A 27727-nucleotide genomic window follows, 5' to 3' on the forward strand; every position below is an offset into this window, starting at 1 on the left:
TTCTTTTTTTTTTTTTTTGGAAAAAAAAATGTATCTTTGACACATTAAAATAGGCAGAAATGTCTTTAATTTAAGAAAAACCTTTAAATATATGCATCCATTTGGAATTAAAGTGATTTGAGCAAGAGAAAGAATAGACCGTGAGCATCTCATAGAAAGATGATCTGAGGGATCCCTGGGTGGCGCAGCGGTTTGGCGCCTGCCTTTGGCCCAGGGCGCGATCCTGGAGACCCGGGATCGAATCCCACATCGGGCTCTCGGTGCGGCCTGCTTCTCTCTGCCTGTGTCTCTGCCTCTCTCTCCCTCTGTTACTATCATAAATAAATAAATTTAAAAAAAAAAAAAAAAAAAGAAAGATGATCTGAAAAGTAGAAAAAGTGAAAGGGGATTACTAGATGGGATGACTTTGCAAGAGTCCAGGAAAGAAGCATTTGCTGTTCTCCTCATCTAGAGTGGAAGACAGTAGTAGGAAAAACAATAGTTTCTGGAATGAGGTAGAAAAATTAAAATGATGCTGTGACTGAATGGGAGGGGAAGCATAGATATGAGCTTCCACCAATGTTTATTTCTCACTGTTTCACAAGTGAAAATTTTGTGGAAGAGGAAGCTCAGAGATCCAATAGGCTGTTTTGGGAAACTCTTTAATAAGTTGTAGACCTAGAATTTCTACCTAAGATTTCAAATACAAGTTTTTTTTCTGATATAAAACCATAACAAATGCCCCCCAAAAGAACTAAAACAAGTAATAAGAAGTTTCATGAGAAGTACAGTGCTGTAAAACAAAGCTGATGAACAGAATAAACCAGAACTCTGTTTTCAGATGGAAAAGTAGCTTCTTCTAACAATGTCCTTCCTGTAGAGGCCTCGGTAATCACTGCCAGTCTTTGATGGCAGATGAAGAGAGTGGAGGAGGTCCCTCTCTTTGCAAGTGCTGTGGTCCCAGGTGATCATACTGAAGAAGCATATCCTCACAGCTGAATCAGTGTGGGTCATTGTGTTCACAGTTGCTCATTCCTGGTTCCCAGTGACCTGCCACGCTAAACACATGAAATGATGACCATTGAGTGAATCATGCCCAAGCCCTCAAATTTCTTATCAAAATGTTTCAGGTGGAAAAAAAGAAAGCAACCAAATTTATCATTTGCTTTTTTTTTTTCTTTTTAAGCTAAAGAATAAAGGCTGTCAAGAAGGATAGACATTTTGCAAAGAAGTGGAAAGTGAAGCCTTTAAAGACATTGTTTATACACCCCAAAGAAATCAGCTCTTATTTCAGTCAGGATCACAGAAGACGTGGGTATATTTTATATTTTCTTTTCAGAAGTGTAAAAAAATACTTAAAAGTGTATATATAGACTGAACATAGATTTATTGCCAATGACTTTTGTAAGGCGGGTGGATTGAGGCTGCTAATGTAAGTTTATGAGTACAGCTGGTCCATTTAACGGCAGGTTTATAGGCACACCTCAAGAACTGCCCCGTGTCTGTGGAAGGTATGGTATCAAACAAACTCTGTTGGACATATGGGCCCGTCTATGGGCAATGTACTATAAACCCACCCATAACTACTGCAGCTGTGATCATAAACCTTTTTAGAAAACAACTAGAAAAATCTAACTCAGAAATGTGTGCAGTGTTTCAAAAAGGCAAAGTGGAACATACAACGTGAGTGCCGATGCAGTGGCTTGGGTGAAAATATCACAGGCGCAGGTTAAACCAACAAAACCAACTCCACTCTCACACTGCATTGTGTTCATAAATCTCAATTGAAGGATCAATGGCAATTAATTTTCTGCTTTTAAAATGCTAAGTGCCTGAGACCTCTGGTATTCCACTAAACACCGGGGTTCCTCAAATAAGTAACCAGGATGTCGGTACTTACCTACAATGTTGGTACGGCGTTTTATTACACAGGCATACCTTCAAAGATTTGTCTTCCCTGTAATGAAGATACATTTCAAAGTTGAGACTTTTCATTGGTTAAAAGGGCATTTTGCCTTTTCTCTGACATTTTGAGATATTTATTTTCAAAACTATTTTATGGAAAGGGCCACCAGTGGACCAGCTAAGTGCATTACAAAAACTTATAGAAATACTATGACTGGATTTTTAAATTTTTTTTACAAAACATTGGCAGATGAATGCAAGACTCTTTCTCTCTCCTGAGATCTGCCATGGGGCCACACAAGGTAGTAAGAAAACAATTGCATTTAATTTATAACAAATAATAATAGAGCTTTGAAGCTCTATCCATTTTTGTACTTTCATGGTTTCTAATGTTAGGGCTTGCAGAGTAGCTTTTGTTGTTTGGCTAGCAGAATACACAATGATTTCATATTAAGGGAGGACACACACAGAGAAGTATTTTTACCTACTTATTCACTACCAACAAATTGTCATACTGCTTTTCCTTCTTCTGGATTATGTTGACCAGTCTAGTTGGTGATATTGACATCTTTCTTTTCCATTACCTACTTAAAAATATTTTTAAAAATACGTGTAAATATCACTTATGTCTTATTTACTATTATTTGAAAAAAAATAATAGAGAATAAAAATGTGTGTGTGTGTGTATAGCCTTAATTTTGAAACTGACCTGATATCTGTTTTTTCAATCAGTTACTAAACTTATTATTGATTCTACTTAACATACATTTTGAGTTGTGGTGATAACAGTTTTTGGTTAAGTAACATCGCTTGCATTAAAGGAATCTGTTACTGACTTTATTTTTTATTTTATTTCCAACGCTATGCTTGAACTCATGACCCTGAGATCAAGACCTGAACTGAGATCAAGAGTCAGACGCTTAACCAACTGAACCAGTAACAGGTATTCCTGACTTTACAGTGTATTATAGTTAAATAGTGGGAATCATTCCTTTTTAAGAGAGGGAATACTTTTTATATTAGACCCAAATTTTTGATATTTACTTCTCCAATTGGCTCCGTTGCTGGACTTGCAGAATAAATAATAAATAAAATAATAAAAAGGCTTTTAAGTTTTCAATTATCATATCATTGAGTTAGTTCATAGACCATTACTGGTTCTTGAATAGAATAAATGAGTGTGGCAAAACTCCCATTTTCTTTAGATGACTGTCTTTTGTTTGTCATATTTTATATTTTGGCCTCTCTGAATCTGGGTGATTAGAAGTCAGGGAGTACATCAATATGTCTATTATTTGGATGTAATTGGATTTCTCAATGAGAGTTAATTTCAAGATGCCTTCCAAAACATCGAAAGAAAGTGTAGACAACTGTCTACTTATGTGTTTCAAATGGAACATCCACTTTAAAATATTGAGAGTCCAAGCAGTTTAACATATTCAAAATTGGCTCTCGTAAAACAGATCATTTGAATAAGATTTTTTAAAAAGTAAGTTATAGAGATTTACATAATTTAAATTACTTTGACATATTTTATTTCATCTACTGTTCACAATAATCATTGGAGGTGTGCAGGTCAGGTACTATGTTCCCTTTTACATAGTAAAAGGCTCAGTAAGGTTAATGGTTCCCCATCAGTCTCACAGCTGGTTAGAGATTTACTTCAGCCCTGAACACAAGTGTTAGGTTCCATGATAAAACTACAATTGAAATTCACATATTGCCTAAGTAGAAGAGGGTCACACTTTTGATAATATTATTGCTATTACATTGGAGAGCTGAAAAGAGAAAGCCTTATAAGGAACAGAATACATGGCAGGTACATTTATTGTAAGAGGGTTACTGGATATTTTGTCTTTTATAGCATTGGCTTGGCAGGGCAGAGTTAGGTCACACCCTGGACAGCTGAAGGGAGGGGCTAAATGAGCCCAAGTGATTGGGTATGGGCCGTCAAGAGGAAAGAGACGAAAACACAAGCATCCCAATTTAACCAGAACCAGTGCTATGTGAGTATCAAAATGAACTAGAGCGACTGTAGAATATAACACTAGCATATCTTTCTTTTATTTTTAAAATTTCCTTGTATTATTAAATATATAATACATGTCTCATCATGTTAGCAACCTTGGGCAGAAGATGGAAGTAGAAACTGCATCAGAAGGAACTATTTTATTCAGCCAACCACATCTGTTCAAGTACAACTAGGCATTCCAAAACTCTTTTGTGTTGGTTTAATCGTGCCAGATAGTCTCTGCTAGAGGAGAGGTCAACAAACCACCTCACAAAATATTATCTAATTATCTGAGAGCCTAATCTAGCTTAATTTTTAGATGATTTGGTGATAATAATATTATTTAATACTCTCCAAGTTTACAATTTAATCTTAACTAAATTATTTTAAATATAATACAATAATATAGGTTGGTTCTTTTCTATTTGGATAATATCTTGAAAAATTAATGGTAAATAGTCTCATATATATATATATATTCCTATTCCATGATAAGAATTTTGAATCTAATTCTTAGAAATAAGGAACCATAGAAAATCCTTTTTATTCAACCTATTTTACTATTTTGTTACTTGCTTGCCTTATTATATTGATCAAGTTCCTTATTCATTTTTTTTTTCTTCCCAATGTAGTTTGGAAGCCGAATAGCCTATTTCTACTTTATTAAAGATCAATCTTAAAATTTAGCATGTATTGTGCTCGTAAAAAAATTTTATTTTCTCAGAGATTCTTCTTTTTTTTAGATTTATTTATTTATTTATTCATTAGAGACCCACACAGAGACAGAGGCAGAGGGAGAAGCAGTCTCCCCCAGGGAGCCCCAAGCGGGACTCAATCCCGGACCCCAGGATCAGGCCCTGAGCCAAAGGCAGACACTCAATCGCTGAGCCACCCAGGTGCCCCGAGTTTCTCAGAAATTCTAACTTGTCTCCTAGTCAGGAAGGGATCACTGGAAAATTAACTCCAGCATGTCTCCTATATATAACAGTTATCTAGTATTTTAGTTCTACTTTATGTTTATACTCTCAATCATTTCAAAAATACAAAGGCAGGGGCAATTGGGTGGCTCAGTTGCTTAAGTGTCCAGCTCTTGATTTTGGCTCAGGTCATGATCTCACTGTTGTGAGATCCAGCCCCAAGTCTCCCTGCACTGGGTGTGGAGCCTGCTTAGGATTCTCTGGCTCCCTCTGTCCCCTTCCCCTATTTGCACACACTCTCTCTTTCTAAACAAAACAAATACTACAAATATATGTTTGGTTTCTCTTCTCTTAAAAAAATATAGCCAAATATTTAGAATTACTTGTTGACCAAATTCATTTCATACTATTGCCCCTTGCATTCTCCATATTCCTTCTGGGTTCAATTTCTTTCTTAAAATACATTTTTACTTATTATATTCAATGATGATTTTGCAAATGATAAATTGCCTCGTAGTTTTTGTCTCAATATACCTTTAAACCCTCTTCCCTGAAAAACAGTTTTGTTTCCAATTATTTTTATTCAGTACAATGAATTTGTTATTCCATTTTCTTCTGACTTTATTATGGCTCTGGGAAACCCACTAGTAGTCTAATCATATAGTACCTTTATAGATGGTAGATTTTTTCCTTATTTTTCTTAAAGATATTTTCTGGGGTGCCTGGGTGGCACAATCGGTTAAGCTTCTGACCCTTAGTTTTGGCTCAGGTCATGATATCATGGGTGGTGAGATGGAGCCCTATCCTATGTCTGGCTCCCTGCTCAGTGTGGAGTCTGCTTGAGATCCTCTCCCTTTGCTCTTCACCCTACTTTCTCTCTCAATCTCTAACATAGAATAAAATAAATAAATATTTTTTTTAAAGATATTTTCTTTATCTGTGATATTCTGTAATATTGGTACTATTTGTTTAGGTTTGGAGTTATTTTTATTTATCATGCTTAGAACTCAGATTTCTTCAGTGTGAGGACTCAAGTCTTCAACAATTTACAAAAAGAGTCAGGAATTAAATATTTAAATATTCTCTTTCTCCTATTCTCTTTTTTGCCCTCTTCATCTAAAACTTATAGACATGTGTATCTTCTCATCCTATGTTCTGTATTCCTTCATCTTGTTTACATTTTCTGACTCTTACTCCTTATCTCTGCTGTCTTTAGGTTAATATGTTATTTCTCTCTTTTTTAGAAGAAACATAGCTATCTTACAGTTCATAAAATTTTGTTTTGTCAGTGTCTATTATTTGATCCTTTTTCAAGTGTGCCAAGGTTTCTTTCATGATGCCCTTTGGTTTCTGTGTAATTTCAACTCTGACTTTTATGCTTTTAATTATTTTTAAAAACACTTATTTTGTATGCTGTGTCAGACTGTTTCTATTATTAATGTTATTGGGGTCTAATTACTCAGTTTGTTATGGTCCCTGAATCTTGGTCATGGGGGATTATATCTCTGGGTATTTTGTAATGTTGAATTATAAATCCTAGACCATAGCAGCTACAACAGCTTAGGAATTAAATACTCTGTTGTCAGTTCTCATTTTATTCCTAAGCACTTAGGGAAATCCAATTCTTTTTGTGCATTTCTGCTATCTATCTAAAATAAAAGTTTATTTTATCTTGAATTTCTAGGTGTTGGAGGTAGGAGCGTTTACAGGTTGTTAACACTTCGTTTCATGTGGATGAAAGAGGCATAAACTTGCTTCTTGTAGGCCCTTTAAGAAAATAAATAAAACTAGAAAGGACTATTTCAGGTTCTTGTCTGTTTTTCTATCTGGTTCTCAGACTACTGGATTATGGACTAAAGAGATTATTATAGTCATTATTGAATCTCCAAGACAAAAAAAGAAAAAAGAATAAATTACTCCCAAAGTAAGAATTTGCTCAGGATTTAATGAAACCTCGTTCTCACTGTGAAAGAAATAACTAATCTGGTCATTTTTCAGGGTGATTTGAAAAGTTACATTTCAAGGAAAAAATTTTGGTGCCATATGTTTGTTCACTGTAATAATATAAATATTCCATTGGGTGTCATTTTAAATTCCAAATTAGGTCACCTTTCATATTATTGCTAAATGCTTATCCAGATTTAGGGGCCGTTTTGCTTCCTTTCTTGTGTAAACCAGAATCAACCTAATCACGTGAATTATTTCTTTATTAGGAAAAAAAGTAAGATTCATAGTTTTCTGTAATTTTCTTTTTTTGGGATTTATCAGTTTTTCATTCTTCTGTAGCATAATTGAAATAAAACTGTGAAATTACAAAGTTGGCCCAGAAATGGAAGATTTGATTGTTTCCTGCTTATTTTACATCAAAAAATATATTTTATTTTAAGGGGGAAAAGTTTAGAAGGTTTCCTTTTTTTCTTTTTTTAAATTTTATTTATTTATTCATGAGAGAGAGAGAGGCAGAGACATAGGCAGAGGGAGAAGCAGGCTACCTGCGGGGAGCCCGATGTGGGACTTGATCCCAGGACTCTGGGATCACGACGTGAGCCAAAGGCAGATATGCTCGACCACTGAGCCACCCACGTGCCCCAGAAGGTTTTCTATAGTAGAATGACTAATTTAATATACTCTGGGGAAGCAGTAATAGTCATGCCAAGAAATTATGAAAATTTTATAACCTATGGTCTTTGCTTTAGTGGCCCTTCTCTGAATAGCAGAATAACGTTGGAACCACATGAAACATATGGTCTATCACCTGGGTGGCTCAGTGGTTGAGCGTCTGCCTTTGGCTGAGGGCTAATCCCAGAGTTCCGGAATCAAGTCCCACATCAGGCACCCTGCACAGAGCCTGCTTTTCCCTCTGCCTGTGTCTCTGCCTCTCTCTCTCTCTCTCTGTGTGTTTCTCATGAGTAAATAAATAAATCCTAAAAAAAAAAGAAACATATGGTCTATAAGTCAGTGCGGGTGTGTATGCAATATGAAAATACATGTAGTAGGTATATGTACATGAATACACATATATAAGAGACAACTAAAACTAAGAATAGAACTATGATTTAAAACAACACTGTAAATCACATGATTATAAAATAAATATTAACGTAAATTTAATTTATATATAAAGTGATTTTATATGTAAATGACTACCCAGAGGAAAAATTACTCATTTTTTATATAGTACTCAGCCTAAGTATTCAGAATTCATTTGTACTTTTTTCTTTTTTAGGATTTTATTTATTTACTCATGAGAGACACACACATACACACACAGAGGCAGAGACATAGGCAGAGGGAGAAGCAGGCTCCCTGCAGGAAGCCCAATGTGACTCCATCCCAGGACCCCAGGATCACACCTTGAGCCAAAGGCAGACACTCAACCACTGAGCCACCCAGGTGTCCCTCATTTGTACTTTAAATACAAATCAAAAGAAATTTGCCAAAATTGTATTTCAAAGGAAATATGTTATTATTATTACTGTATTGGTCTTACCTATTTAAAAAAATTGTGCAAGAAAATTTGGTATTCCCACCAGTTCTGCTCAATCCAGTTCTACCTGGATTTAAAAATAAACAAACAGCAGCAGCAACAAAACAAGAAGAGATTCAACTTGCTATAGCAGAAAAACAAGGAACAAAAATTAAGCTTTTGATTTTTAAAACAGGCAATTGAATAAGAACGTGTTTTTCAAATCTGAATAGTCTGGCCTTAAAGATCAGGAACAAGACTATTTTTTTCTGAGCTGTAGGATTGATAAAGATGCGTAGGATTGGGAAGAGAAGAAAGATCCAATCAATGGAATCTGGTTGGAGTGATGTCTCCCACTTCCAGGTCTGGTACATAACAACATGCTACTTGGTCCTTCATAGTGTTTCTTTGGTCTGTTGGCAAGATGTAAATGACCAGCCAAGGACTCATGAAAAGGAAAAAGCCAGAGTACTTGAGGAACCACACAGAAAGCTTCCCCCTTACCAGTATAGCTACTTTGCACTTAACACAAGTGAGAAAGAGTTTGATAGATTTAAGCCACTGGGATTTGAGAGTTTGTTATATTGGCTAGAATCATATAACAAATAAAAATAAGCTAAAATAAGTATCCCAAACCTACATATCCAGCAATCAGAAAGTTATTCGAAAGGCAGATAATTATAAGTTTCAGATATAAAATAATTTATTTTAATACTTTTTGAAGCTCATGTTAATAGCTAAGGTGAAATATATACCCTAAAGATCCCTGGCTTTGAGGAATAATGGCTTGTTCGTTCTTTCTTTCTTTCTTTCTTTCTTTCTTTCTTTCTTTCTTTCTTTCTTCTTTCTTTCTTTCTTTCTTTCTTCTTTCTTTCTTTCTTTCTTTCTTTCTTTCTTTCTTCTTCTTTCTTTCTTTCTTTTTCTTTCTTTCTTCTTCTTCTTTCTTTCTTTCTTTCTTTCTTTCTTTCTTTCTTCTTTCTTTCTTTCTTTCTTTCTTTCTTTCTTTCTTTCTTCTTTCTTTCTTCTTTCTTTCTTTCTTTCTTCTTTCTTTCTTTCTTTCTTTCTTTTCTTTCTTCTTTCTTCTTTCTTTCTTTCTTCTTCTTTCTTTTCCCCTTCTCTTCCTCCCCCTCCTCCCCTCCTCCTCCTCCTTCCTTCCTTCCTTCTTTTCCTCCTTTTTTGAATAATAAGCTTCTTCTTCTTCTTTTTTTTTTAATAATAAGCTTCTTAAAACCACATTTCAAGGTCGAAAATCTAAACAAATTAATTTAGGAAACAGCAGGTGCTCAAAAACTATTTGTTGAATAAATTTTCCAGTAATTGAACTGGACTCTGCTGGGGATTATCAGTCAGAGGATGACAGTGTACATTGCATTAGATACCTATTGCTACATGACAAATTACTCAAATCTGTGCAGCTTAAAATAATACACATTTATTATCTCTCACAGTGTCTGAACTTTGCTGGTGGTTGTGGCTCAAGTGGCTCCTCCATGAGGTTGCAGAGAAGGTGCTGGCCAGGGTTATAATCATCTACACATTCAGCTGGGGCTGCCAGATTCACTTTCACCCTCTATAAGAGCTGGCAGGCCTTAGCTCTCCTTCACCTCTCCATAACCTCTCCATAGGGCTGCCTCATGACATGACATGAGGGGCTTTCCCCACAGCAAGTAACAAGGGAGAGGGAGAGATGGAAATCGAAAAATAATAGATGATATGTAGAGAGAATCCTGACAAGGAAAGGTCAATCTTTCACATCTTATCCTCAGAAGTGATACACTTCCCTCCTGCCATATTCTATTCTCTCTGCAGACCAACCCTGGCACAATGGAGGAGGGTGATACACAAGGGTCAGGGTATGATGAAGAGGCGGGAATCAGTGGGGCCATCTTGGAGGCTGCCTACAACTTGCACATCAGAACTTCTGAGAGATTTATGAATGGAGATTATCATTGGTATTACCAAAAATGTTAAATAATGTTTATTTCTATATTACAAAGAAACCTATGTTCTTTGTTAAATAAGGGTTTTAAGTAATATAAATGTGTATAAGAACAGCAGATGTTTCTCTCAATGCTTTTCCTTTGTCCTATCTTTCTTCTTTATTTTGTTTAATCCAGAGGCATGTTTCCCCCCAAAGAGCCTTCAACAGACAGAACAGGTCAAAGAAAGATTTTTTGAGGATACTCATAACTCAATTCTCAGTTAATAGAAATCCTAACAGTCCAGGGTTATGTTTTAACTGCCATTGTTCTTCCGAATCATTTAACACAAGGTTTAAAAATGGTAAGAACTCAGTAAATATTTGTTGATTTGAAGTGAATTTAATTCAAAACAGTAACATATATTCTCAGTGTACGAAACAAGAAAATTACATGGAACTTTTTTTATAAGAGTTTTGAAATAAAGCTGTTTTTCAATAAATCCATTAAATAATTGGAAATAAAGAAATCCAGACCCGAAGATATATAGCAAGTCCCCGTTAACTGATGCTAAATTAGCTGAAACGTTTGTACTGTAGTTCCCTAAGGACTTCCAAAGATTTTTGGCCTGAATACAAGGCTCACAAAATACTATCAGCTGGGGACCTAGGGCATGTTTTCTAAAGGGCTGCCTGGTTCCCTATTCATGTAAAACTTTGTTTATCTAAAAGCTTCGTATGTACATTGCCCTACTCTACCACCTTCCTAGCATCTAATGACAGAACAATCTACTTAAATTTTAGTCTTAGTTAACAAATTTTTTTCTAATTTATTGAGGAATAATTGACATACATCACTGGATATGTTTAAAGTGTACAGTAGGATGATTTGATTTACAGATATTGTGGTGTGATTACCATAATATTTAGTTAATACCCAGCATCTCATACAGATCTAATTAAGAAGAAAAATGTCTCCTTCAGATGAGAACTCTTAGGAACTACTCTTTTAACAACTTTTTTGCTTATTTTTCATCACTATTAACTATAGCGGTTATCTGTATCTTATATCCCTAGTACTTACTTATCGTAACTGGAAGTTTGTACCTTTTGACTACCTTCCTGCAATTCCCCTTCAGGTAACACAATTTAAACAATGCCCTAAATGACCTCCTTAAATATTAGTAAGCTGTATTTTTACATTAACCAAACTCAGACCAGAGTATTGTATTCTATATTTGGAACATTTTTATGGAATAAGCTTGAAATAAACTGTGCAATTTATGTATGTCCAATTTCTTGGTGTAATTATTCATAACTAACAAGTGTAAACACTGCAATCAAAATCTTTTTCATAACCGGTATTTATAAGCTTTTATTCTATAATAGGGACCAGTCTATCAATTTATTTTAAAATTTACCCTGGAGAAACAAATATAATGCAAAAACACTTTAATTTCAGAGACATTCTGATAAAGGGATCCCTGTTGCTTAGAAATGGATCTCTTTTGGGGCACCTGGGTAGCTCAGTTGGTTAAGCATCTGACTCTTGATTTCGGCTCAGGACATGATCTCAGGGTTGTGAGATAGAGCCTGTGTTGGGCTTCGCACTGCATATGGATTCATCTTGGGATTCTCTTTTCCCTCTCCCTCTGCCCCTTGCCCTCACCTCTCCAAAAAAAAGAGTTGAGGGAGGGGGAAAAAGTGGATCTCTTGTTTTCTGCTTATCATTCAGGCTTTTTAATTTGAGGTGCATGAAGCATAGATTCACCATGTAATCAACATCAGTGTGGAATATTTGGGTAGAACTTTGCTGTAGAAATAGTCCCAGTAGTTTGAAAAAACTCCCTCATATCACAAAGGTTCTTGTTATTTTACATCACATAGTTATTGTGATCAGCATGTGATTTGTGTTTTTAATAACATGATCATTATTTTTCCATATGTAGCATGCAACTGTGGGTTGCCAACTCAACAGCTATTTTATTCATATTTCTTACCAATGCAATCCTGATTTTTTTTAGATATTAGGCAATACTGCACCCAGAGAAGATGAGTCCCTTGTCCAAATCCAAAGGATAAATTATGACTATTCAAAGCCAATCCTTGCAATCCATTCTCCTTTGTTGGTGAATTTTATGGGTGAACATATGATCCATTTCTGGCTAATGAGACACAGGGGAAAAAATAGCATAGGGTTTCTGGGAAAACACTTTTTTCCCTGATAACAAGAGAGATGTACAAAGGATAACTTCTTTTTTATTCTTGCTTTTGGATATACTGAGAAGTTATGACTGAAGCTGTTGTAGGCAACATACGATCATGAGAGGAAACAAATTTCCCTCCAGTCCTCTGATCTTTTTAAGCTGCTGAATTAACCAATCTAAAATAATTTACTTCTTGACTTTTTGTTATGTGAGATATGTAAAAAATGCTACTTGGACCTTTACTTGAATATTTCATTATTTGCGCCCCCAAGCATCTTAACTAATGTACCATACTATTAACACTCTGTGTTTCATTCAAGGCATCAGTATTTATGCAGCTAATTTATTTATACCCCTCCTGGTGGTATTTTGCTTGGTTTCATAATTGTTAGTAGTGGCAATTGTGAATGATATGTTATATTCTCCTAAGACTTTTCTGTGTTTATATTTTTATAAAGTAGGCAATATCATCTCCATTTTGCTAATGCCAAAATAGAGGCTTACAAAGTAATCACGTCAGTTACACAGTTGGCAAATAATAGAGCTGAGATTGTATTCTTTCTTTTTCAATGTTTTATTTATTTATTTATTCATAAGAGATGGAGAGACACACACACACACACACAGAGAGTGAGAGAGAGAGAGAGGCAGAAGCAGGCTCCACGCAGGGAGCCTGATGTGGGACTCGATCCTGGGACTCCAGGATCACACCCTGGGCCGAAGGCAAGTGTTAAAACCACTGAGCCACTCAGGGATCCCCCTGAGATTTGATTCTTGATGAAAATGTTTAACTTTGAAAACTGTGCTCTCAGACGCTGCACTACACTGCCTCCCTCATGGACCAGGATTCCTGCACTACTACTACTTCCACCATTCTAAACCTTTGGGTTTTTTTTTTTTTTAATTTTTTAAATTTTTTTTAAATTTATTTATGATAGTCACACAGAGAGAGAGAGAGGCAGAGACACAGGCAGAGGGAGAAGCAGGCTCCATGCACCGGGAGCCCGACATGGGATTCGATCCTGGATCCCCAGGATCGCGCCCTGGGCCAAAGGCAGGTGCCAAACCGCTGCACCTCCCAGGGATCCCAAACCTTTGGGTTTTTAACTCATTTTTCTTGGTTTTCACTTAATGTTTTCCCAATTGTATTTTCCCATGTTATTAAGAAAATTTTCAAACATACAGCAAAGTTGACATAATTTTGTAGCAAAAACCTATGTACTCAACACCTAGATTCTACCATTAACATTTCACTTGCTTGATCACATATTTATTACATCTTATTGTCACCATTCTCCCTTTTAATTCTCTTCTTTAACTTTAGTACTTTTCTAACATATACACATTTCATTAGCAATGGAATTAATGGTCCCTTGGATGCTGATTTAATTCTCTAAGATCTGGTGTTTCAAGTAGTCATTGGAGTAAATGATGACTCTCCTTTAATACTATTTTTCTGTTTGTTAAAATAAGAGAGCATTATCACTAATGAATTTTAAAAAATCACCATGATAGCCAGTACAGGTCTGAATCTGTTTGTTTTAGTATAGAGAAGTGTCAGGGGTGCCTCAGTGGTTCAGTTGGTTAAGCAGCTGCCTTATGCTTAGGTCAGGATCCCGGGATCTTGGGATTGAGTCCCTGCATCAGGCTCTCTGCTCAGCAGGGAGTCTGCTTCTCCCTCTCCCTCTGTGCTGTCCCCCTGCCCTCTCAAGTAAATAAATAAAATCTTTTAAAAAAGAAAGAGAGAAGTGTCAGGCGATGTTGCTATAATAGATTAGGGTTGTCTTTCATTTCCAATTATATTTATGCAATGGTAAATAATGGTGTCATTAAATAATCATTGAAATAGACAAATTATTCTTATAATGTTCTTGAAATATTTCTGATTCAGAGTGTTCATGCATGCCTTTTCTAATTTTAAAAGTTTGAAGTGGTTGCTCTCTTGATTTACCAGTGAGAGTCTTCTGTGTGTTTCAGTGTGAGAGGGGGGTAGGTGCGTGTGAGTGAAGCCACAGGCCGCTGTCTGAGGTTCCCCTGTGCCCTCTGCCATGTGTTTCTATTTCTGAACCTCTGGCCAGACTCACTTATGCCAACAGAATAATTCAGTGAAGTTCTTTAATTCAGTTCTCATAGTCCAACTGGGAAATATAAAAGAAACCAGATTTGTAGTTTGGGTCTCCGGCCTCTTCTATTTCCATAGTTTATAAATCCTTGGCTTCTCATGGCTAAATGCCTCAGGTATAGACAAGTAGTGATATTTTTAAAATTTATCTTCATCTTTACTATCTTAGTACAGAAAAAAGGGAAAGGTTCTTTGAGGGTGTTAAATATTCTATATAATAAAAATAATGAATGTATGTCCCTAAATCCCAACCACTTGATGCATAAGATATTATGATCTGGTTTTTATTTAGTATTTGCTATCTTTTCACCTAGGAGGAAGGAATGCTACTGTTTAATTTTTCTGTGGTTCCTTTGCTTGATATTAATGCATTTCTCAGTGTACATTTTGTTTGCATATTAGAACTATTTTTTTAAAAAGATTTATTTATTTGAGAGAGAGAGCACACACAAGTTGGAAGGGGAGACAGAGGGCGTGAGAGAAGCAGACTCCTCGCTGAACAGGGAGCCTAATGCAGGCTTCATCACAGGACTGAGGATCCTGACTTGAGTGGAAGGCAGACACTTAACCCACTGAGCCACCCAGATGCCCCTAGAACTTTTACTATTCTCTTTCCTTAGAATGCATTTGTTGGCCAATGGCTTGGTTATGACTTATTTTTATTCTTTTTAAATGAATGTTTGTTGAAGTCTTTTGTGTCAGATACAGTCTGGGAAACAGATAAATTGTCTTCAGGCAGCTTATATCTAATCACAGGATTAGCTGCTAATTAATTTATCTTCTCTTTTTATCTAATTTGAAATGGAATTTGTAAAATACGTTTGTCAGTAATATTTTTCTAAAGTTGTGTTTTCCTATCCTTTGTCTCCCCCACCGCTAGATATGTTTGGTCTCCTCTCAAATATTTGATCTGTATGTGAAAATAGGATTTATATATTGCATACTACTTTAAATACTGAGCCCTTAAACATTTCAAGAAACAAGACCTAACCTGCAACAAGTCCTGGGAACGTAAAGTGGAAAACCCATTTTGGCCAAGTATGTTTTTAAAGCAGCATCACTATGATTCTCCAAAGCCTCCCTAAGGAGTGGGTTCTGAGGTTTTCACACATATTCAAGGCTTACTAAAAATGCTAACCCTGCTAAATGAGAAGAATATACTATGAATGTCATCCTCTGAACAACTGCGTTTATCTGAGAGAAGGCAGTCCTGGTGCCTTCTCACTCAGATCTTTGTTCAAAGGTCTCTTTTCAGTCAGGCGTCTTCTGTGTCCCTGTGGTGGTCTTCTCTGTGCCCCTCTGTCCCCTCCCCACCCAGTAGAGTCATCATCTCTCAGATAAATGCCCTGAGGGAAACGGAGCTAAGTGATCTGAGAGTAACAGGAAGGGGACTCATTAGGCATAGGCTCATCGTTTGTTGCCTGTCTCTCCCTGTGGAATGTGACCTCCAGGCAAGCAGAGACCTTTCTTTTCTCATTTACTGTGGTGTCCCTCGTATCCACCTACAACAGTACCTGGCACGGGAAAATCATGCTATGATTACTGTTGCTATTTTTAACTTCTTGCTGAGGGATACACTCTGCTTTCCTACTTTGCAGAACAGTACAGTACATGGGCTTCTCAGATTTTATCACAGGGTGGACTCACAGCCATGTGGTAACACAGACTGCCTTCAGGTTTAGACAATTGCTTTGTTAGGTTTAGTTGATTAACTATTTCGTTGGGATGGAGCCAATGGGTATAATAGAACCAGCAGGTGTTTATTAATAATACAACCTTATTTCCTCTTGCTGTTCAGGACTGCCAACTTCTAAACAGGGAGATACCTGAGCCTTTTGTGTGCCACATGACAGTCTTGTATTTTTTTCACAGGTGTTAAAACAAAACAGGGATAAGCAGATTTTGTAATCTTGTGTGTCCTGAGCCAAGCAGAAGTTGTGCGACCTGTTTTCATGACACAGCTCAGAGTGGCTGGCCAGAAATTAAGTAGAACATCATTGGGGGCAAAACATATTTCCATTTATTTAATTAGATCTGTGACCAAAGATCTATTGAAAGTGGGTGGCAGAGTAATAGAAGATATTTTGAAATCTTCTAGATCTTCACCTTTGCCCAGTTACATCAGGGCTGGTTTTTAGGATTTATGGTATACAACATAATTGTATACCATAATTTGTTAATGGAACCAGACTTTAGGCCTAAAAAAACCTACAATCAGGCTTTCAGGGGGCCCATTTGCATTTCTTTGAGAAATTCGTCTTTTAGACTACTCAGTTTATAATCAATTATTATCAACAATTGATATAAAATGCACATTTATGGGTTTGCTTTAGTTTCATTTCCTTATTTCTCTTAGACTGAGAGATACACTAATATACACATCTAATCTTTTAATGCTAAAGATAAATTCTAAAAAATTTTTTTCTAGTTCCAGAGGCACCTCTTACAAAACTCGAAAGCTTGATGAATGCAGCATTTGACATGACATAAGATCAGAAATGCTGATTTATAGAACCCTCATTATCTTTTAGGTATTGTTTCAGGTGCTATCTTATTTATATATGTGTGCATATAATACTATATCTTAACTATAATCTAGTCAACACATGGTAAATAAATAAATTGAATCTCAGAGAGGTGTGGTAATTTGTTCAATCACACAGCTTAAAAATTGCAGCCCTAGCGTATAAACATTTTGTATGACTCCCAGATTTCTGCCATTTTCATCACATCAGGGTACTTCTCAGAAGACAAAAATGCTCAAAATTCCTTTTAAAAAAGCATTTGAATATAATTGGTAAGACAAATGACATCAAGCCAAATTTGTATAATAACATGAGGCTCAAAATGGAATCCCAAGTAGTGTTTAAGAGAATGGTTCATAGATTCAAAGTGAGAAATTTCAACAAGTACAGGCAAGGCTGACACAGCTTGATGTCTGATGGTAATGGCTGTATTACTGGCAATTTTGTAAAATTTTCTTTGAAGCCGCATCGAATTACAATTTGAAAATGGAGTTCAAGCTTTGGTCCATTTTCTTGGATCTAGAGAAATCTGGGTGCACAAAAGGAAGCTCTGGCCTGGCGAACCTATAAGGGGAAGAATAGAGTGTCCCCTTTTTCCTACCATCCATTATGTTTCAGTGTCTGAGGAATGCAGAACCTGGAACAGATTAAGTAATCCACAGCAGCATGGACTTTGTTCACTTCCCTGCCCTAATCTCTTGGGCAGCCACTCTTTTCCTTCCTTATTCTTACAAGATAAAACAAACCTATTTGGGTCCTTCCGTGTCTCTTCATCTTAACCTCACTAGTATTTTAGCCATTCTCCACATTCCCAGCACCACTTACTACACACCGCACACATGCACACACACACAATTGGAGCAAAATTGAATTTCTATTCTTTATTGTCACTCCTTACCATGTGGGAAGTTTACATTTCATTTTCCTAACAAAGCAAGTTTACTCTGCTAATTAAGGATAGGCAGTGTGAAAGCATAGATGGCTTCTATGAAAAGAAAGAATTTTGATAGCTAAGAAATGAAACTGAAAGTGTGCGTGAATGATGCTTTCAGGAATTTTTTCTGAAGTTATTCATTTATGCCTAGCCAGGTTCGGCTATCATAGCTTCAATTTTGAAATGATGTATGTTCCATACACAAATAATTTACAAATCCAGAAAAAAAAAATCATTGGGAAATTATGACTTCTAGGACTAGAGTTGAAACAATGCCAACCCCAGAGTTTTGTAAATTGGGCTCTAAGTGTGAAATCTTTCCAGCTGTTAAATGCATCCCATATCAAATTGTATTCAGGGTTTTTTTTTTTTTTAATATTTCCTTCTGTATGAGACCTCCTAAAGACACACATACACATACAGACACACACACAGACACACACACACACACACACACACATATATATACACAAATACATATATAAGCTAAAATGGAAATATCCTTTTAATTCTTGGAAGATTATGAGAAAAAGCATATGTAAATTTAGTGTACACATGTCATATTTTTGGATGGCTTGTAGTTTTGTTGTATTTATTTATTTGTTTTTATTTTTTTCTGTATGGCTTTCTTAGTTTTCAGAATAGTTCAAATACAGAATTAACTATCACCTATAATCTGCCCACTTGATTGTTTTAAAAGTTCCAAGCATGGACACTCTGTGATCGACACTAAAAAAGGGATTTGTCTTTGACAGATAGACACTTTTCCCTGTTGATACAGCAGCTCTATGGTGCTGACAAGTCCCTCGGAGGAGGTGATGCTCTCTCCCTTTCCCCTTCAGCTTCAGCTAATTTAGTCCAAATGGAACCCAGTCTTGGGATGCCTGGGTGGCTCAGTGGTTGAGTGCCTGCCTTTGGCCCAAGGTGTGATCCTGGGTCTGGGGATCAAGGTCCATATCAGGCTCCCCGACGGGAACCTGCTTCTTCCTCTGCCTGTGTCTCTGCCTCTCTCTCTCTCTGTCTCTCTGTGTTTCTCATGAATACATAAATAAAATCTTTAAAAAAGAAAAAGAACCCAGTCTTGTACTCTCACTTATAGGGTATAACTGATTGTCAGTCCAAATTCTCAAACTACCTTTTCTCTTGAAGAATACAAATTTTAATCTGGGCTGATAAGAAGCATAAGATTCTGTAAACTTTAAAATCTTTGATTTTCTGATAATTATTTTCTATTCACTCACACTTCTGTGGTGAAATACCCCAAAGGGAAGTATGTATTCCCCCAGAAGAATATATGATAATTCTTTCCACCTTACCAGATGCAAAGAAAGAAAGCATAGTGAATGGAAACTTTCCTAGTCACTTGCCTTGTGGATGTTTTCTGACCCGTTCTTAGGGGTCTGTCAAACTCAATGAACTGAAGACATACACGTCTTTAAAAGTATTAACTAAGTCCTTCGATCTTGTACTTATTTTCATCCAATTTACAACCATTGTGATACAAGCATTAACATAAAAATTATTATGAAAGACTGTATAAGCTACTAAGAAATGTTGATTGGCTTATCAAATCATGATTTATTTCTTTTTATAGTTTGCATCTTAGTTCTGTGTTATTTGTGAAATCCTCTTTTTGCCTCTTGTGCCACTTTAATGGCCATTGGGAAACAGTGCTGCTGGGGTCAGGGGAGGTGCCAAGACTACTTCTTTGCTCCTTGTAGAGGATATTGTGTTCTGGCTATAAAAGTAAAATGTATTCCTATGCTCCTAGTGTTTATTTATAATTATAAACAAAAATAATTATCCATGATCTTGCCATCATTAATATTTCAGCAAGTCACTTTCTCTTCTTTCTCCGCCCATTTTTAAAACAGAAATTTTGAAATATGTAACAAATATGAGCAAGTCTTATAAACATAGAGATTTGAAACAATGAACACCGTGAAGTGTTGTCATTATGTAAGTGTTGATTTTGAGTCCTTGCCTTTCATCTTGCTAGTACATATAATTCAGAATTCAGAGATGACCAAACACTCTTATTCATGCACTGAGATGATTTAGTTTATAAGACACTCATGGAGCTTGTCATATTGTAATAATAGATTTATAATAAGCTACGGTTTAAAAGAAGCTATACAGAGATGCCTGGGTGACACAGCCCATTAAGCCTCCAACTCTTGATTTCAGCTCAGGTTGTGATCTCAAGGTTGTGAGACGGAGCCTATGTCTAGCTCTGTGCTCAAAGCAGAGTCCACTTAAGTCTCTGCCCCTGCCCCATGTGCTCTCTCTCCCTGTAAAACAAATAAATAAATCCTTTTTAAAAAATAAACAAAATTAATAAATAAAATTAATAACTATACAGAGGTCTCCACTAAAGAAATCACCCTATATGTATTTATTTTGACATTATATCATCAACATTTATACAAACACAAAAAAACAAAATCACAGCAGATTATCCAGGTTAGATTAATTTACATGTGATAATAGCATTCCTTTCTTTCATTCATCATTCATTTGCTTAACAAATATTGCCTGAATGCTTACTCTGTTCCAGGGACTACCTAAGAGCTTAGTATATGTCAGTAAATAAATTCCTTTATCTTTGTCCTTGGGGGAATTTGCTTCTAGTGAATTCCTCATTTCTATTGTCTAAGCTACTTTATTTTTTTAAAGATTTATTTATTTTTGAAAGGGGGGGGTCAAAAGGAGAGGAAGAGAATCCCAAGCAGACTCCCCACTGAGCTCAGAGCCCCATGTGGGGCTTGTTCCCATGACCCTGATATGACCAGAGCTGAAACCAAGAGTCAGATGCTTAACCAACAGAGTTATCCAGGTGCCTCCAAGCTACTTTAAATAATAGAAATTTTCATTAGCTTTTTGGTAACTCTGGGTCCAAGGGGCACCTGGGGCAAAAGATCTGATCCAAAGAGCTACTGTTTACCCCAATGTCATACAGTAAGCTAAAAATTCTGCCCAGATAGTTGCCTATTTCTATTTTACTTTAAAAATTAATTTCAAGGAGATAATTTTACACCAGTGTAGGCATCAAAGACAGAGACTGGGATAATGAATTTTGAATAATACTCCTGAGGCATTTCAGAGACTAAAAGCTACACAAGCAACTAAATTAGCACATTCTCTGTTTGGTCTTGTGCATGTTTGAAAAACCCTGATCTCTGACAGGTTCATGGAAAAGAAAGATACTATAAGGGCTACTGAACTTGGTTCCCAACTGGAAGGTGATTGATTAGTAAATGAGCCATCCATTGGGAATATCATATAATGAATTTCTTCCCCAAGTGTGTTGCCTCTTCCCAGGCATGCTAAAATGTGGGTGCACACAAACCAGATCTAGTGGAATCTCTTTTCCCTCATAATTTACCTTCTGTGGTCAGCAGAATGATGTCCACGGATGCTCATACCCTAATGGAGCCTGTGATTATTAAGAGAAATAGCAAAAGGGATTTCCAGAGGTAATGGAGGAGAGAATGTATCCTGCATTATCCAAGTGGGTCCAATCTAATCAGGTTAAGTCCTCAAAAGCAGAGAAGCTTCTACTGCTGGAGGTAGGACCTAAGAGAAGGTTAAAGAGTTTGAAGGGTGAAAAGAACTCCCAAGACTGCTGGCTTTGAAAATGAAGGAGAACATGAACAAGGGAATATGGGCAGCCTCTGAAAGCTGAGAATTTTACAACTGCATGCCACTAAATTCTGCCAACAACCTGAGTCTGGAAGAGTCTTCACAAGAGCCTCCAGATAAGAAAAGCCAGGCTAGAGGATTCTTGATTTTGACTTTGTAAGACCCAGAGCAGAGCAATCAGTAAAACTCAGACTTTTGATTCACTCACCAAACTGTAACATAGTAAGTCTGTGTTGTTTTAAGCCACTGAATTTGTAGTAATTTATTATGAGAGCAATAGAAAACAAATACACTGTCCAATGTAATTTAATCAGTCAACACTAGGACTTCAGTCATATTTTTGTTAGAATAAATGTATAAATTATCATATCCTGGGGTTTTGTATTAACATTTTGGTCAATTAGTAATAATTTGGCACTTACACGCTCTTCTGCATTTCTTAAGTAGTTTATCAACATCTTTTGTCCATTAAGTCTTTACCCAGGTACAGAAATAGTATATGCTTGAAGAAGTCCCTGCTTAGTGGTTCTTTGGTGACTGATTCCTCTCATCTATGGCATGGGAGCCTATTTACAATGCTGAGTGCTACCTGGGGCCATCCATGCTGTTACCCAAGGCTTGGCCAACAAGGACCCAAATGAGCTATCTGAAAGGTTTGTATACATATAGCCTGGGTGGGAATTATAGATTTACTGAGAAGCCCCAGTGTGCCAGGCTGAGTTCCTTCTTTCTTACCTAGGACATCCTCAAGTAGGTGACAAGTATAACATAACCAGAAAACCTAGTCATGAAGAAAGTTGACTTGATCAACACCTGAGAGCAAGTCAGGTGAACCAGAGGGGATTTTTACACCTTTGTCTTCAGCCTGATTGTAAATCCAGTAACATGGTGCAAGCCATTTCATCTGTATGATTTCACAATGAAATCTAAACCATCTTTTTTGGAAGACTGCTAAGTATAGTGCCAAAGACATACTTTTTGTGGTTAATTCTCTCAACTTTATGCTCATTCCATTGCTATACAATTCTAAAAATCTGATTCCAAAACAATTACCTTGGCTTCCAGGGAATAATTACTTTAATGATCTTTTAAATATTTTCCCCATAAGATTTGACCCTGCCGTAAATTCTTTATTGCCTATTTATATGGTGATAGGGGATTAGGCAGACACCGTTCTTAAGTCTTTATTGAGCTAAAGGAAAGTGGCCGATAGATGGCCTAAAAATCATGGGGAAATTTTAAGGGGGAATGAAAATTCAATATTTCCAGAACCTACAAAAACAACCAAAGTCAATGATAAAAACAGATGTACTGTGTCAAATTAACAACAGAGGGAATGAGAAAATGTCAATTTTTGCATTGAGACTTAGAGTTGGCAACTTTAGTTGTTTACTGATTATATAGATTTCAAAATAACTTTACTGGTATGTATAAATTAACTAATAAATGAGTAAATTAATAAACTAATAAGATTAAAAGAAAATGAAAGGTGGAACTCTTTTGTACAAAGAGATTTGTCCACTTAAATAGTAGAGATGGAAATCATAAGGACAGAGTTTAAGCCAAAAAAAGTGGATTGTTTCTTATATGTAATATATAAAAATGTCTAACAGTTATGTGTTAAGGAGTAATAAACCAGATAAAGGCTTAATAGTCTTTGTAGTAGCAATTGGTCTTCTAAGTTATATAAAATTTAACCACAATGAATATACAGGTTTTTATGGGAAAAAATTTAAAACCTACTAAACTACTTAAAAGAACACCTGAATAAATAAACGGTATGATATGTTTGTGAATGGGAAAGCTTAACATTTTAAAGATATAAATTCTTCCCAAATTATTCCAAAAGTTCAATACAATTCCAATACAAATTTTAGTAGGTTGTTTTTAAGAACTTGACAAATGATTCTAAAATTAGTTTGAAAAAATACAGGTTTGAGAATTGCTAAATCAGTCTTGAAAAGAAGATTCATTATTGAATCTACATGTGGACTATAGTTCACAGTAAAAAATGTACCTCTCAGAAGTCTGCTCAATTGACCCATCCCCCAGCTGCTTCACTTTAAAATCCATTGCTGTTTGCACTCAAGGACATACTTGCTCCCTGTCAACTATTAAGCATGGCAGATACTATGGACTAAATGTGTTCCCCAAAATCATAGGTTAAAATCGAATCCCCTGTGTGAAGACATTGGGAGGAGGGACTTTTGAGAGGTGATTAAGTTGTGAAGCTGGAGTCTTCATGAATGAGATTAGTGTCCTTAAAAGAAGAGACCCTAGAGGCCTTGCTTCCTCTTCTGGTTTCCACCATGTGAGGATACAAGAGAAGATGGCCATCTGCAAACCAGAGAGCAGGCTCTTTCCAGACACCTTATATGCTAGCACCATGATCTTGGACTTCCCAGCCTCCAGAACTATGAGAAATGTTTGCTGTTAAAGCCACCCAGTCTATGTTATATTTGTCATGACAGCCTGAATGTTGTAAGACATAAGGGATACTAGGGCATGCCATTACTGGGAGACATCGAATGCTTCTGGTGGCCAACTTTGGTTCCAGGACTCTCAAATAGCCTTGCAAAACTCTCTTTAGAACTACATGGCAGCTTAAGAGCTTTCTTCCTTACTTCTCTTCTGCATTTGAGGTGAGATTGGCATTATAGTTTGGTGGCTCTCCCACTCCCCCATTTTGGCATCTGCTTCTTATGTATCCAGACTTAACACATATTACATAGTTCTTATTTTTTTGAAAAATCAGAATGACATTAGCACAGAAACAAACAGAACAAAGCAGAATAAATCACTCAGAAATTAGTCTGTTTTTACTTGTAGTTGATACATGATTAAAAATTGGTACCACATGGGATGCCTTGGTGGCTCAGCAGTTGAGCATCTGCCTTCTGTTCAGGGCAAGTCACAGGATTGAGTCCCACATTGGGCTTCCTGTTTCTCCCTCTGCCTATGTCTCTGTGTCTTTCGTGAATGAATTTAAAAAATCTTAAGAAAAAAAAAGTGGTACCACAAACTTGTGGGGAAAGAATAGCTTGCTAATTGAATGTATTGAAGGAAATTAGTTCATTACAGAGAGAAAGTTAAAATTGTATGTCTTCTTCACAATGTGTACAAAAATAATTCCAAACTGAATTGAAAACAAAATGTGAAAGAAAAAAATTGTTGGGATACTGAAGTGAGAAAGATTTTACAAAAAAAAAGACTCCAAAGTCTCAAGTCATAAGAAATGAATCAGTATATCAAAATTAAGAATAAAACAGGTGACAGGCTTAAAGAAGATAATTAGAATATTTAGAAGAACAGATATTAATATCTGATGCATAGAGAACTTCTGCAAATCTTCTGCAAAGAAGAAAGTGATGGAGAGAGGAGGGAGGAAGAGAAGAGGGAGGAAAATAGGCAAAGTAAATAAATTGGCATGTCACAGAAAGGGAAACTCAAATGGTTAATGAGATGAGATTTTATACCCATCAGATTAAATAAACTAGAAAATCATATAATACTCTTTTGGTAAGATTATGGGCAAGTAAGCACTCTCATGCACCATAGGTTTGAATGTAAGCTAGCTATTCTGGAGAACAACTGACAGCACTCATAAAACTAAGGATTCCGTAGGATCCATTAATACCACTTGAGCATTTCTCTAGCACAGCTCCATATGGAGACATGTTTGAAGATGTTGGTCATAGGATTTGGTGTAGGAAGAGAGTGTTGGAAGCTACCTGAGTTCCAAAAACTAGGGGAATAGATAAATGGTATGTTCAGCAACATTCAGCAACAGTGAGAAACAACAAATTAATAGTACTACTGTGGCTAGATCTTTAAATCACAAACATGATAGAATAAAATTGGAAATAGAATAAGAATTATTACACAATATCAATCATATGAAGTAAGGGCACACACATACAATAGCTCAATAACACTGGACTCTTATGAGGATCATTACACAGCCAAAGACATATAGCACAACATTAAAGAAGGTGCCTGGGGAGGGGAGAGGAATCTGAAATAAGGAGAAAAATAAAACAGGATGGAAACTTGTGCAAACCAATGACGATGGGTGCCATGTACTAGGAAGTAGAAAAAACTGATTTCCCAGTGCTTGATGTCCAAAGCAGATTTTGGAGTAGGATGAATACGAACAGATTTCCAACAAGCATGTTTTATTCTAGTTAAATCACTCTGAGCATTCTGTCTTCTGTCTTCATGTTTCCAGCCACTATAGCATGCAAACTCTAGGAATTCAATAGAACCAAAACTGTAATGTTAGAGTGCCTTGGACAAGTTTCCTTTTATTCACAAGTTATGACAAATTCAACTAAAAGCAATATGCATTTATTATCACACAGTTTCCATGGGTCAAGAGTCTAGCCATCAGTTTAACTGGGCCCTTTACCCAGGGTCTCTCCAGGCTAACCTCAAACTATCCATCATGGCTCTGATTTTGTCTAAGGCTCAGGGCTCTCTTCTGAATCATGGTTGGTGGCAGAATTCAACTTGTGGCAGAGGACTGAAGCCCTCAGCATCTAGAGGCCATTGACCATTTCCTGTCATGTGACTCCTCTGCACATCATGGCAGTTTACTCCTTTAAAGCCAGTAGGAACATCTCTACTGCTCCTGTAGAGTCTCTTTTAAAGGGCTTATCTGCTGAAGTCAGGCCACTTAAGGTAATCTTTCTTTTGATTAACTCAAAGCCACCTGATTAAGGGCCTTAATTTATCTGCAAAATTCCTTTGCAATCTAACATAACCTCTCCACAGTAGTTAAATACCTTTGAGATAGCAAGGCAAATATTCATCCATGCATTTGACACATACTAATGGCCCATCCATTATGTGCTAGGAATGAACAAAATACTTGAGGATGAGGAAGATAAAGATTAACAAAATAAAATAGTTGGCCATAAAGGAGCTCTTATTCTAGTGGTGAAGAAAGATGTGTATTCATTTAATTAAAATAGAGTAAAATAAAATAAGATGGAAAATGGTGGCTGGGGTTTGGAATCTGGCATCAAATTGCCAAATCCTGACTGTTGCTTAGTAACTGTGTGCCTTTGGAAATGTGCTTAAATATGCTATGAAACAAAGTAAGGGAAATAAGGAAGAAGGAAAGAAGGGAGAGGGTAAATGGGGAAAACTTACCTCATCTTTTGTAAAGATTGAATGAGTTAATAGAGTTAAAAAATTAGAATGGCACTTGACACAGCTCTAATAATAGAGGTAACTATAAGGTCTTATGGGAGCACAGAGGAGCAGACAATGATAGCACTTTATGGATTTAAAAAAAAAAAAGAGGCTCAGTGAGTTAAGTGACTTCTCTTTATTCACAAAATTAGTGAGTTAATAGAACCAGGAACAGAAATGAGTTAACCCTGACACCCAATAGTTTAAGGCATTATACTCAGTAAACAAGGTAATACTGGAGGCCAAGAAAATTAAGGCCATTCCACCTCAAATTTAACGTTAACACAAGTACAGCCATCTCAGGCCCCTGTGAATAAGAGCTGAATTTTACAGGAAAAACTGCAGAACACCCTTGACAGAGATGGTCCCATATCAGAATGAGAACAGAGCTCAGAACGCCCTTGACAGAAAGTCCAGTATTGGAATGAAAACAGAGCTTAAGAAATTCCTCCCCCCCTTCTGAGAAGATCCCCTAGACCAGCCCATAGAAACCCAACTGTAACCCCCCTCAGGGTCCAAGTCCCTGCTCCGCTGTGTCGGGTGCACTTGGACCCAAGCTCGAGCCTGTAAATAAACCCTCGTGTCCTCGTATCAGTGTCAGCTCCTTGGTGGTTTTCTCGGATTTGCAATCTTGTGCACAACATTTGGGGGCTCCTCCGGGACCCGAGAGGCCCCCAGGACCCCATCCGGAGGGTTTCACGCCTGGTGAGTACTCAACTTTTTCCACCTTTTGTGCGCATAGTCTCTGAGAGCTCTAAACTGTATTTTTACCTGTAGGAATTCCAATCTGTATTAGGTCGACATTGGCTGAGACAGACGTGCTGGCAGGCCATCCACCGGGGGTCTTGGGAGACGTCCCTTGGCCCCGACCGGAGGACGGGGTCCTCATATGTAAGGAGGACGGA

General features: G+C 36.7%; 1 long non-coding RNA gene across 1 annotated transcript; it reads right to left on the reverse strand.

Annotated features, from left to right (window-relative positions):
* Window positions 1–356: 356 nt before the first annotated feature.
* Window positions 357–27727, reverse strand: LOC144311298 (uncharacterized). The gene is made up of 3 exons (XR_013376849.1): window positions 27594–27727; window positions 1880–1936; window positions 357–1037 (listed from the first exon to the last, which is right to left on the reverse strand). It is a non-coding gene; the product is annotated as an uncharacterized LOC144311298 (long non-coding RNA).

This window comes from Canis aureus, chromosome 1 (genome assembly GCF_053574225.1).
Source record: "Canis aureus isolate CA01 chromosome 1, VMU_Caureus_v.1.0, whole genome shotgun sequence".
NCBI lineage: Eukaryota > Metazoa > Chordata > Mammalia > Carnivora > Canidae > Canis > Canis aureus.